We start from the raw sequence: 13512 nt of genomic DNA, 5'->3' as shown, positions 1-13512 counted from the left end.
CTAAAACTCATCTAAATAGCATCAACTTGTATCATCTATTACTGCACTAAGATCTTGTCTATGTAAATATGAATATTATTACAAACTTGTAGCTCATTTCACTCTTGAGCTATCTTAATGAAGAAAGACTGAAGAAGAATTTTTCAGCCCATTCAGTGATAGCAAAATTACAATTCTATAGCTCAATCCGTTCTCGAATTATTTATTCTGTGGAAAGTTAGGATTTGTTGACGCTCAACCACACTCTATAAGAGGGCAAACAGCATTATTGAACTAGTTGCTGTTTATAGATAAATAAAGAATATTACAGACGTACAGAAGATCACTTTTGCTACCCTCGAAGAGATAGGCTTCGCTAACGCTGTGCCAGTTTAATTAGCTTCGTTTTTATGAGAGATTTGAAATAGATTTTACCCATTTCGCTGTACAAGCAACTAGAATTGAGTTTAGAATAAATTCGTCGCAGATAAAATTAAATGTAGTATCATTAAGAATGATGTCATATTTACCACGTTCAGTGGGCGGTGGCTAGTCTGTTTACTCGTAATCTGTTTAATCTGTTAATCAAATCCCTCATATTAACAATATAAATATTGATCTACAAATGTAAACAAATCTAAGCAATTATATTTTTAGTTTGTATAGTAAATTAAGTTACGCTCGTTATGGGTAACTAGTACATGTTAAATTTTAATTTAATACAAATTTAAATGGATTTAAAGATATCTTAGTATGCCTAAAATGCACTTGTTTTAAAATTACGGTGCTGTTCTGTTTTCGCGTTGAATAGATATTTGCTTGTATAAATTATGGACATGGTATCAAATGTCATGCGTGTGTATAGATGCGATTGCGAAGCTTTAGATAATTTAGTGAATTTTTGGAGACAAATTCTTAAAAAAAACCTGATAGAACTACGAATAACTCAATATAATGAACACAGATTTTCTTTTTATTGACAGAAGGATTTTCGTTATATGTAGAACTGACTGACTATAAATTCATCAACACCTAACCTAATACTTGCTGTATCCACAGTGACTATATCTTATTTTGTAAGCGCTTCTAAAGGTTATGCCTCACAAAAGATATTAGATTGCGTCTAAGGGATGTATTGTCACAACATCTTATCCTCAACTTCCCCGGTGATGTGGAGCAAGACACTCGCTTAAGCCGAAATCTCTCACCAAAGCTGTAAAACACACATAAACTTGATTTACGAGGAACGCTGTCATCGTAGAGGTTAGCATTCAGGAAAATGCTCTACCACCAACTTGTTTCAACAATACATCTACTTTCAGTAAAATGTTTTAAGCCGTTTTCATATCAGGAGTTCATAAATCCTTAAAATGGAAAACTACACGAAACTTGCAACTAATCCATTACAAGAACCACCTCCCTCCTTACACTCCCCTTCCACCGAGATTTGGGGGTGATTTATTAAGTTTCTATTCTTCGCATAGGAAAATTTTCACCTGAAATATTAGCATACACACGTACAATAATACTGTTCGTTTATACAAATTTTCTGCAGTATACATTATTAGGTTGTAAATTGTTCACGAATAATATATAACCGAAAGATTCTATGTGATTTAAAGATGAATTTCTACAATTACAATAGTCTTCTTTACAGTTACAATATTTAAAATTTTACAAATAACGCGGGTTATATTAAAGTTAAAAACATAGATGTCACAAAGTTAATCTAAATACTAATTGATTGACATGGTTACTCTGAGTTATCTAAATTGTAAAATTATATTCATCGCAGTGATAATTGATTGGTTTGTGACATAATTTAACAACATTTAAATATTGTACGGTCGATGGGTGATTTGAAATTATAATAGCATTTCAAACATTTGTCATCGTTATAATATGTGCCATTTTGTAACATTATTATGCAACAATGCCAAATTTCCGACATTCCTATATATGTAAGGTGCTACTTATAATAACGCAATTTTAAATAGGCCCATATGAACTTAATTTCTGTTCATGAAATCGCTTTATTTCTAATATATTCTGGTATAACGTCTAATTTTGTTGGTGTAAACAAAATTATTTGTGGCTTACGTACAATATTTTACTATACAATTTAAATTGATAGCACAAAGTGGATTCATTCCAGGAATTAAAATAATAAATGGAATTTCAGTAACAGATTATAAGAGATTTTTCTGCAATCATTTGAATACTGTTTGTCGATCCGATGAGGTGTTATTACATAAACAATTATTGGGAAAAAAAACGATTATTCAGGCTGTACATTTTCCTTTCACAGTACTTATTTTCCAGACACATCACCGAGAGACATGCATTTCGTCTTAAAACGAAATGCGTGGCAAGATGGGGGCTACCAGACAGCTCTGGGTGTTTAACATATATGTTAACTGTGTTTTAGCATAAGAATGGAGAGCCCAGGCGGAGTTGGAGGTCGGCGGGCCGCCATTCATCAGCCTGAAACATCCCTTCACCACTCTAGTTAAAATTAACTTGAAACGGTGTTATCAACTTTTAGTAATTTCCTGAACTTCATTTCATTCATTTAATAGTCTTGATCAATTTTAAATTTAGTAGTATTTGTAAACAAAATCACTACAAATAAAGATAGGGTGTAGCCTTGTCAATAAATAACTCTGAAATTTAATTATTTATTGGAAATTTAGGTCGAATTGCTACATGAAATGTTGCCTTAAAAACCTGAAAATTCTAATCAAACAATTAAGAATTTTAAATGTAAAATTTGTATTTCGCCTTAATATATTTGTTTATAAACATTATAAACTGACATGAAGTTATCAACAACGGCAATGAGAAGTTAAGTACCATGTCAGTTGGCGTTACCATTCCGGCAGACGTTTCCTAGTGTAAAATAAATTGAGTTCCCCAGCCTCATAAATCGGATTTCACTTTACGGCTTTACTTTGCTAAATTAATAGCCTTATAACCTGGTGTTACAATAAATATCAGCGGAATATTCACTTTGGAGATAAAAAAAAAACTAAATCGCAAACGCAAGGAAACAGTAAAACCCAATTAAGCAGCGGTAGCGGACAATTTATCTTTTAGCGAGTTGTGGTCCTGAGATAAGAGTAAGCGTTTTTACAAATTTGCTTCAGTTCGACTGCAGATGATTTGTGAAAATCTCTCACCGAACCAATTAATTACTTTCCTAATTCTTCCAATTAAAACATTAAAATTTAACAAAATCCCTTCGGCTTAACAGGAATAACTGATAAATTCATCAAATAACTGAACCGTTATATGTGTCGTGTATGTTTTTATAATTAAATATTGATAAACAAGAGAACAGTATATATATATATATATATATATATATATATATATATATATATATAATGTACAAAATTGTCCCGGCGGAGCAAGTAATTTTTGTGATTCAATGTTTATTGAAATTATATACACACAAGTTTAAAACAAAAGTAAAAATTTGCTTTGATATTTTAATATTACTACAGTATCATGAAAGATTATCTGCTTTATATTAAAAATTTTGACATAATTTCGTTACATTTGGATAATTTATTAGGATTTAACTGGTCCCTCTTAATAATGCATCACTCTTTGTCCGTTTGTGTGACAACTTTTGATATAAAGGTTTTGAAGACTTGAAACTGGGTGGGTTCCCCTTGGTTCTAGGATTAACCCTAATGATTTTTGGAGCATAAGGTCCAATAGGCAGCAAAATTACCTAGGACACTAATTTTCGTTACGGTCACGACTTTCAATACTCCGTTGTATTTGTTTATTCTTCTGTATATCATTACTGTATATTTTTATCATCAGGACTGCCAGGAAATTAGTGGTCTAAAATTAAAACAGATTTTATTTCTTTCTCCTTTCGGTATTCACATTTTTTAAATACAATGTGCACTATCAATACAATATAAATTATATACACAATATATTATATAAATTATAAACTTTTTACATACACAATAAAGGAAATGGTTTTAACGATTTGCCATCTGAAATTATATAGCAAGGACTGTATCATATTGGAACACCGCCGAATAATTTTCATTCAGCTTATTGTTTCATATTAATGGCACTTAGACAAAAGCACAATGTTTGTCTCTTTGTATGCAGACGTCAATGGAATGAATTTCCAAACATATTCGTTATGAATACATATTGGCTCACAGGTTTTGCCTGAACAGAAACAGAAGCAGTTTGATATCTAATGCAATAAATTATTAACAATCATTGTAGCTGAGTGTACTTTGAATTGTAACGGATAATCACAATTATAGAGCCTTCATTTCTTTCTAACTGTAACCAGAAATGTAAATGTAAATGAAATACTGTAACCTAAAATAGTGTAAATTACAGAGGTAATTGAAGACAAATGTATGTTATATTCCCTAAAACTAAAGGAACAAATAGCTTCTTCAAATTTTTCTTTTTTATTATTTTTTAAATTGATAAAGTCAACAATATAATTTAGAGAGGGTTGCATATCAAAAATTCTCTAAGAAAACTTTTTTTAGTGTGTCTGAGTATAATCAAACTGTCTTTAAACGTGTTCTTAAGACCAGAATCGGTGCATATTCCTCCATCCCATGTAATGTTTCTCATTATTATTGAATTATAAAAGAGTAGCATTATAAAGAAAATCGATAAATTGTTTGGTCTTGAAATTTCCATCTAAACACCAAGCCCAAGGTGGAGCCTTGTCCCATATATCTCCTCACACACCTATTAAGTGCTCACCATCGTGTTCACACGCTGGATGTAGTCTACTTGGTAGTCATAGAATAGTGATTAAGAGGCGAGGCGATAAAAACCCAATTACCGAGGAAACGGTCGTTATATCCATTTTTACTCTCGCCTCGCGATTAATATTTTATTTATCGCACTATACGTTTACGCTAGTCCCCACTAGAATTACATTGTAACGTGGTAATTCTGCTTTAATTTAACAACGCGTATATTGTAAGGCACCACTGTGTGAGTAGGGCTGAATTCGGTCCTCGATGTCAGTTAATTGCCGAGTTTAAGCTGAAATACGTAACTCAGATGGGACGGAGAAGCGTTTAGATTATTTCCTTCAAAGGGATTGCACCCTTTATAATGGAAAATAAGAATCTATTGAGAAGAATAAGAGAAGAGTAAAAAACGACCTCAGAATATTCGGCAATCTCAACCGCATTAAGAATTCATTGCGTCTGGTGTATTTTCAGCCCGTCCTCAACTCTTTCATTTCTCGGTTCTAATGACTGTCCGTGGTGGGAGGAAAAGATAGGAGGGAGGCGGAGGGGTGGAGCGCCAGATGTTGCAAATACAAAATGAATATTTCATGTGTCCTTTAAAACAGGCGCTGATCAAAATCTGTTTATTGGCGGGGTGGTTGGCTGTGGCACGGGGGAGTCGCTTTAATCAATCAAGCCTTATGAAATAATCTGCCAACAACTGGGTTTCAGTGATTTTAAATTGCGAAAATCACGATTCTATTTAACCTTTCAGCAGCATGATTGGAAAAATTTTAAAATTTATAGAAATATAATACGTTATTTATTTTTACTGTTTCGTTTTTAATATCTATGCTGCATTTAAAAGCTAAAATTAATCTTCAACATTGCTGCTGAATCAATTGGGGTATAATGTTAAGGCATAATTGTATGTATCTTACATTAATTTTTGCGGAACCAGTGTATTTATAAATTGCGTTCTTTATGTTTCAAACAACAGAAATACAGTGAGGTATTTGTAAAACATGCATCTATTCACTGTAGGGTGTTGCACCATATACTGACAACGCAGATTTATTAAACGTGTATAAAATGAAGGTAAGTAATTTTTTCCTTAGATTGAGATCCGTGCAAAATTGTTACTGGCATTTCAAAACATGTCCTCCCACACTTGCGTAACATTTTAGTCGGGACGGGGGAGGAAAGATATCTAACAAATAGCGTTCGCTTCTTCGCTGCTAAGAAATTAGGAACTTTAACTAACCTATAAAATTTCACGTTATTCGCTACACATTGAATCCTATTGTATTGACTAAACCTACCTTGATTTGTAAGAATAATTCCTAATGAAAATAATTGCTTTTGCTTAAGTATCTATACATAAATGAAGAATAGATCGAAAAATAGTGCTATTTTAATGGACGTTTATAATATTAACATATCTAAAACTCTACATGAATGTTGCATGTTGTTGTATTGTTATAGAGAGGCGATTCTGGTTATGCTATCAACAATTTTTTAGCAAACTGCTGTTTGAACTGTGTAGTTTATGGTAGTGTCAATAACTTGTTTTTCTTCAAAGACATTTATTTGTGTTGATAGTCCATTGCACTGTTCGTTCCAGTCGTGTACAATATGACCAATAACAATATTTTTTAAATTGCTATAATAGCTAAACAAATTTGGTATGGTTTTAAATCTCTGTATGTATTGAAGTAGCTTACATAAGCCGTTGGGTGAACTAAATAAATACAAACAATAAATCATAACCCAAAGCTTACCCGAGTCTATAAATATTGTCATTGTAGTTCATGTAGATCCCAGTTAGGTTTGATACCCGTTTGTGGAAACGTTTTCGTAACGCAACCTGATATTGAGTTTCGGGAACTTGACTTACATATCCTACATTACATTTAAATTAAAATTTATTTCAAAATTTAAATTTAATTAAATTTTGCTTAATTATAACTTGCATAATTGTATTTTATTTCGCGTGATATTTTCCCCTCTTCACCATCATATAAAAAAGAAGCAAAATAAATTATCAGGATATAAATATTGTTTCGAACCCTCATAATATTATAATAAATTAACAAAATTTCAAGTTTTGTAGTAAGATATAATTTAAAACCCATAGTGAAATATTCAATTTGTACAGTTTTGGAACAGGTTCTCCTTCTACTTTTAGAAGAATGTACGTACAAAATAACTTTTTATCACAGTAACACAGATGTTTAATCATATTAATAGCGAGTCTTTTTATGAATATGTATAGTCTTCTGTTACATGACCACAGGAGACTAATAGGTTATCAGGGAAGCGTTTAGTGTAGGTAAAAGTTTTAAAACATTAAACTCATAACAGCGCTATTCTCTCGATACAGCGGAGAACTGATGTTTATGAGCTGTCATGAAAGTAATATTATTATGAAAACTTATATGATATAATAATCTTAATGCGTGTGGATGTTGAGGTCGTAAATTTCATCCACGACACTGCTGCTCGTAAATCACGTTTATGTGGATTTTATGCCACAATAAGAGACTTAAAGCTTTAAGTACTTTATAATCTGAGAGATGTTGCCGTTGGATAATACACAGATATTTTGAGCAGGGATAACTCATCAGAACACAGTTATGGTAACGAATACTTAAATGTTTCCTAGAATATATAAAATGAAATGAATTCATGAAAACGAAGATAAAGCAGCAGAAATCTGAGACTCGGCTGGCTTTTTATTACAGCTCCCTAACTAAGGTGATAAAGCTCATATTATTATCACAGTCGGATTCGTTCGGATTATTTAAGTTGGTGGAAAATACTGTCTCAAGTTTAACTAATTCCAGTAGGACCAACTCCAGTATCTGTTACATAATGTCTTTTTATATATTAATATTGTATTTATAATAATACTTTATATTAATTATTCTTGTTTTACCTATTACATCAGTTAACGCCACGTCATTATTTATTAGCAATTAAGATTGTTTCCAAATCCCATTTATTGCCTATTAAAATTTTAAATCATCATTTTTCACACCATATTATACGTAATTGTCAATTATAATTATTATATATAAATATGTTCATCCCTTAATTCTATCAATGGCTGGTAATTTAGCATAAAACGTTGTGAAAGTTGCTTCTATGTATAATATGAATAATACAATACTCTTTACAAACTTATGCACCACAATAATTTAAAATAAAAAGCAGTTTTAAAATTACCTATTTCAGTCTCAGGCAACTAACTTTGTTACTCCATAAAATGGAAAATACAAGTATACTGACCAGGAGTCTGTAAGTCGAACTGAGAGTGTTAAATAAATAATCCTAGTTTTGTTATTCCAAATATTGCAAATATTGTGATACCGTCTCCAGAATGGAAAGGATTCGTGGTAATTCCATTGGTGAATTCTTGCTTCTAGCTGTACGCTCCTAATAAACTGGATTTGGTTTACTACATATTTAGGTTACGTTTGCAGATTTGGGCGTAGCCTAAATTATCTTACGCCTGAACTTCGATAGAAAATTACACAAAAACCTAATTGGGTTTGTTGGCTTTCCTGAGATTCCATAGGTGAATACTTCAATATGATCAGATGGTTATGGTTTATTTGGCCAGCTTTACTTTTCATCAAAGTCGTAAATTACTGATAACCTTCATTTAACTCAAACAAAGACACATTTCAATGAAGTAAATAAAATGCCACTATCCTGATTGTTGGTTGTGCGTTAGCAAGGCTGAAAGAATGTAATTTCCATTTGTCTATCTATCTGTTTTTTTGTCTTTCTGTCCGCACGATATCTGTTACAAACTGATCTACAGACTTCATTTTGCGTGTAGCTTAATTTCCGTTTAAACGAAATTGTGTTGTTACTCCATGAAAGTTGGCTGAGCACGAGCGATCATTTTTACATTGGTTTTATAGGTAATCATGATGACCATCCGAAAATCGGAGGATAGATAAATTTTTAAACAAAATGAGTTCAGTTATATGACATTTTAACGTGTGACATTGTTACACAAATATTGTAGCCTGTCATAGTGAAATGCACTATAAGTTTAAAACTTTGCATACAACTTCAGCGACACGTGGTCTGAGATACTTTTACCTTGTTGTTCACAGTATTGATTTCACAATCTATAGGAGTACTGTAATAATTCATGTTAAGTAATACAGTACTCTAAGTGAATAGAATGATCTTGAAGGAGGAGGAATCTCTTGTACACTGAATAGAGGACACTATGAATGGAATCTTTTCAATTTATAAATTATGATTTCCCATTCAGTGAATAATATAAAACAAAGTTTGGCGATAAGGAGGCGGCGGCGGCGGCGTTGACTTGTCTGGCTTGTGATAAGGAGACTTGCAGCGAGCGCCGACTTTAATTACTAAGGCTGACAAGCAAGTTTACCGAGTAACAACGGTTAATTAAGTCAACGGCGGAGTATTGGAAGATCGGCGTAATATGTCACTGGCTTCCTGCGCATTCGTTTTACCTTGAGCTAAGGCGGGGAGTTATTTACCGTCTAATTTATTGCAATAAGCAGCAAATTAAATAAGAAACTAATTAATTATTAGTGATATTTAAAACTTTCTAACCATTTATTATAACACTGTTTAAATAATGTAAGAGTAGGCCGTACCTGTCACGTAACAGGCTTCTCTGAGGTTTCATAATCAATTTCAGCTTTATAGCTTATTTAAGTAGCCTTTATTTATCTTATCTTGTCGTATAAAACTCATTCTCTTTTATGTAAAACATTAGGTTTCTAAGTAGCATATTTAAAGTCTACACATTGTTACCAAAATAGTATGTTAATATGTGTTGAGGTAGTTAGGCTACATGGGTTTATATACGCCTTATAATTTTACTAATTTTGCTTAGAAATGTATTTATTCTGTAATTTTCTCCTTACCATCATGTTTTTGTAAAACACAAGTGTAAAATGTTGCCATTAAGTGTCATGCACCACCATCGACCAATGTTGCTTACATAGAAATGAAGTTTAATTTAAAATTACAAAAATTCTATAGGTCTGTTAATCCTCGAGAAATCGTGTGGGCAGACACATATAAATACAGTTTTCCAAACACTTGATTGATAGACTTCGCTAACGCTCAGATAAAACATGTTAAAATGATTAGAATTTTGTGTTTAATTTTTAAAGTATGATAATATTTTATTGAGTTATGTATTACGGATTAGATACGATTTAAAACATATACACTTAATTTAAGATTTGTGTACATTACGTTTTATTTAACTATTGTTTTATAGTGAATAATTTGTTTGAAATTGAATGCTACTGGACTAAAGTAAGGTAATTTCGTAACAATTAACCATTTCAATGAAGTAAAGCAGATTTTTATTCGAAGCACTCGTCGCTGGTCTCATTCTCATGAAAACTAATTTGAGATAAGCAGTACAGTCGGTGCCCGGGAAGCGTCAAATGCTATTTCAACAAACGATTCTGCAGCTTAGACAGACAGTACAATGAGGAGCTATAAAATTTCGCGTCACGGGTTTTTATCTAAAATGAATACAACTCCAGTTCCAGTTCCTCTCTGTAGAGTTTTAATCCTTTTAGCACAATTACTCGGCAGTCCTGACTGTCATGAAACTATAAAAGCTAACAGACGATAGTAAAACTGACGTGATAACGGCGTCGCGGCGCGGCAGCTCGGAGGCGGATCAGTAAGCTCGGGTCGATGCTAACACTACCAGGTGGGGACGACGCTCTGCAGACAGTTAGCCACTGGGAGTATGTAGACGTAGACACACGGTTGTAAGTACACTACTACAATTACAAATACATTCATTGATAAATATAATACAAACCAGGCCATTATAGTCTGAACCTATGGGTCGGGTGCCAATTTGTATTGCGTAAGCACTCAAATTAATATTTCTTTAATGAGTTAGATAAATTCACCTAGTAAAGAAAATGGTCGACAACTGATATAGTTTAAGCCAGTGTTGAACTGGGCAACAGTATTTTTTTCAAATTAAATATTTTAGCTTGACACATTTGAAACGAACGGTTAGACACGACAATTTAAGTTAAAGCAGCGTTACCCAACTATATAATAGACCGAATTTAGGCTGAAAGTTACTTTATCTCGCTGTCTGGCGCTGATGTAAATTTTAATAGTGTTTGACGGTCGCTTTCAAGTATATCAAACTAAGAAAACTATATGATCAGCAAAACATATTTTTTCAGCAATAGTTTGATATTTTAATACTTGTGATACCCTCCCACCAAAATCAACGTGGTTGATGATCAATATGGTTCTTTGGAGAATTGTCTCTACCGTTTTCACTAAAACTAGTTTGTCTCCTTACATACTGCAAATTGGCTCTAGACTCCCACACTATCGGTTCCGTGGTGTTGGAGGTTTCCATAAGAAAATATATTGAATACATTGGAAGTATGCTTGAATTCGTCGGCCCATGCTAACTGCCATACAATGAGGGGGGGGGGATTCACTGATTATGAGTACTTTTTCATAGGAGAGTAGTTGGGTTAGATATGTCAGATTTATACTATACGATTTATCTTTGGACTATAAGGACATCATTCTTGTATACTCATATTTCTTGAAATCCGAATATTCTATTGATCATAGTAGCTATAGATATATAATATAGTAGCTATCAACTGAACTGTATTAATAGAGCAAGTTAGACCCAAGTTTGTTTGTAGTTTGATGATACATCGGCTACGGCTATTGCTCCCACTGATACGCAGTGGTGTATTGCTCAAGTTACAAGAGTTGCTAAATTTGATTTGTAGCGTTATACTATTTCCTAATAACCTATGGTGCATGTAAAATGTATTACAGTTATTACCAAAATACATGACTAAATAGTCAACATCACTCGGATATATGACTAAATAATCAGGAAAATATTATTGCTTGATATACTTTTAATACTCCCCCCCCTCTCATTTTGACAGCTCACCAAAATTAACGTGGCTGGCGATCAATTGGAGAATTTTCTCTATGTTCATCGACTTCACTAAAAACTAGTGTGTATACAATCCAAATGGATTCTCAACTCGATAGTTAGCTGTTTTTGTTCAATATATAACATATTAGTCTGTAGATTGTTGATTTTATTATAATACTCTACTTTACAACACGTACGTACAAGTTATCTGTGTTGTCGTCCATAATAAGTAATTTTCTTATATTGATTTCTTATACATAAAAACGACTGGCTAACTACTGTATGTTAAACACGGTATCCGAATTTGATGGTGAGGTATCGTATTCATTTCTGTCCACTATCTTAATACAGAACAAGAGGAAAGCTCCTGACTGACTGATTGACTGACTCGTTACTGGTATGACATTACAATTTCTGTACATTGATACCAATAGATATACGCTTTGTGAATCGTGGAATAGGCTGTAGGAAGAACAAAGAATCCGCGTCTTTTATTACGTTTTTCTTTCAATTAAACCTTTATATTGAATCAACATTTCAAAATCCATCAATCAATTTCGTCTACAAGGCAGACCAGTGTTTATTTTACTTGAATTCCACTTTGGGCTCTGTTCTTTGTATCCCTTCGTATCCGTATTGATTCTGGACTAAAACATAAGTACATACACACCAGTAATATGCCAAATTGATGCTTTGGTGTTATACCACACGTAAATGACGTTCGTCCAATAATATAAAGAAAAAGCCAGTCTCCTTACACACCGCTTTCATCCTATGCTATTCCATAACATTTAAAACTAGTCAGCTATAAAATCCTATCTTAACGTCAAATTATTACAGTACATTCCGGGATAGGCCCTGCTCCTCTAGCTATGGCCTTGATTCCTTGGCGTAATTCTGGCTAAATTTTAATGTAATGGGACCTTTACTTTGATCTTATAAAATAACCCTATAAAAACAAGTTACCTTCATTAAGAAGGCTCTCATCATAGTATTTTCTGTAAGCGTTTATTGTACATATCCCAGAGCTGCCCAGTCTAATCAAGAGGAATAACTAACCTGTATTTAGCTCACAAAAATCTATACCAAAGAAACAGGTCAATTACGTAGCAATTAAGTGTTTATACTTTTTTCCCAATTGAGAGGATTTTTAAATTACCTTAAATTACGAAAGTTGGTTATGTTGTTCAAGATAAAGAAAATGTGCTAATGTAAAATTTCAGAGAATAACGTAACTAAACATATTCTGACAAATGTCAGTTTCTTGAATAAATCAGCTATTAATTTAAATAATGTATAATACGATTAAAATGGTAGTCTTCGCAACTACCGGGATTTATTATTCGCAGATAAGACTATTTTCCACATAATTAATTAATGGATAAATATAATAATATGGATGAATACTGATGAAACTTTCACGAATCCTGATATAAAAGGAAAATCTTTTTTCGTAATAAACTTAACCTAGGGCTTTCAGATTTTTTATTCAAAGTTTTCAAAACAAAAGTATAAAATGAAAAATGTTCAAATCATTAAAATGATTTCGAGGTCCAGTGGTTAACGTGTTCCTAAGTTTCAAGGGGTTAGTTATAATTGTCTGTGATGGATAGTTTCTAGAACCCATGTCAACTGTGACTCATAATTTCAAGTGGTCAGTTATATTCTCTGCTTGTCAGTTTCTAGAAACAAGGTTACCACTATGACTCATAGTTTCAAGTGGTTAGTTGTAATGTCTGATTGACAGTTTCAAGAAACTAGAATGTTGTGCAAGTAATTGTTTAAAAATTACATGAAACATGAATTTTTTCTAAAACATTCATTACACAACAT

General features: G+C 32.6%; 1 long non-coding RNA gene across 1 annotated transcript in view; it reads left to right on the top strand.

Annotated features, from left to right (window-relative positions):
- Positions 1 to 13512, top strand: part of LOC124362554 — a 257948-nt gene that overhangs the window by 223062 nt on the left and 21374 nt on the right. The window lies entirely within an intron of this gene.

Source organism: Homalodisca vitripennis, chromosome 5 (assembly GCF_021130785.1).
Source record: "Homalodisca vitripennis isolate AUS2020 chromosome 5, UT_GWSS_2.1, whole genome shotgun sequence".
NCBI lineage: Eukaryota > Metazoa > Arthropoda > Insecta > Hemiptera > Cicadellidae > Homalodisca > Homalodisca vitripennis.
The sequence above is the reverse complement of the archived record's forward strand: the minus strand, read 5'-3'. Positions and strand labels throughout refer to the sequence as shown.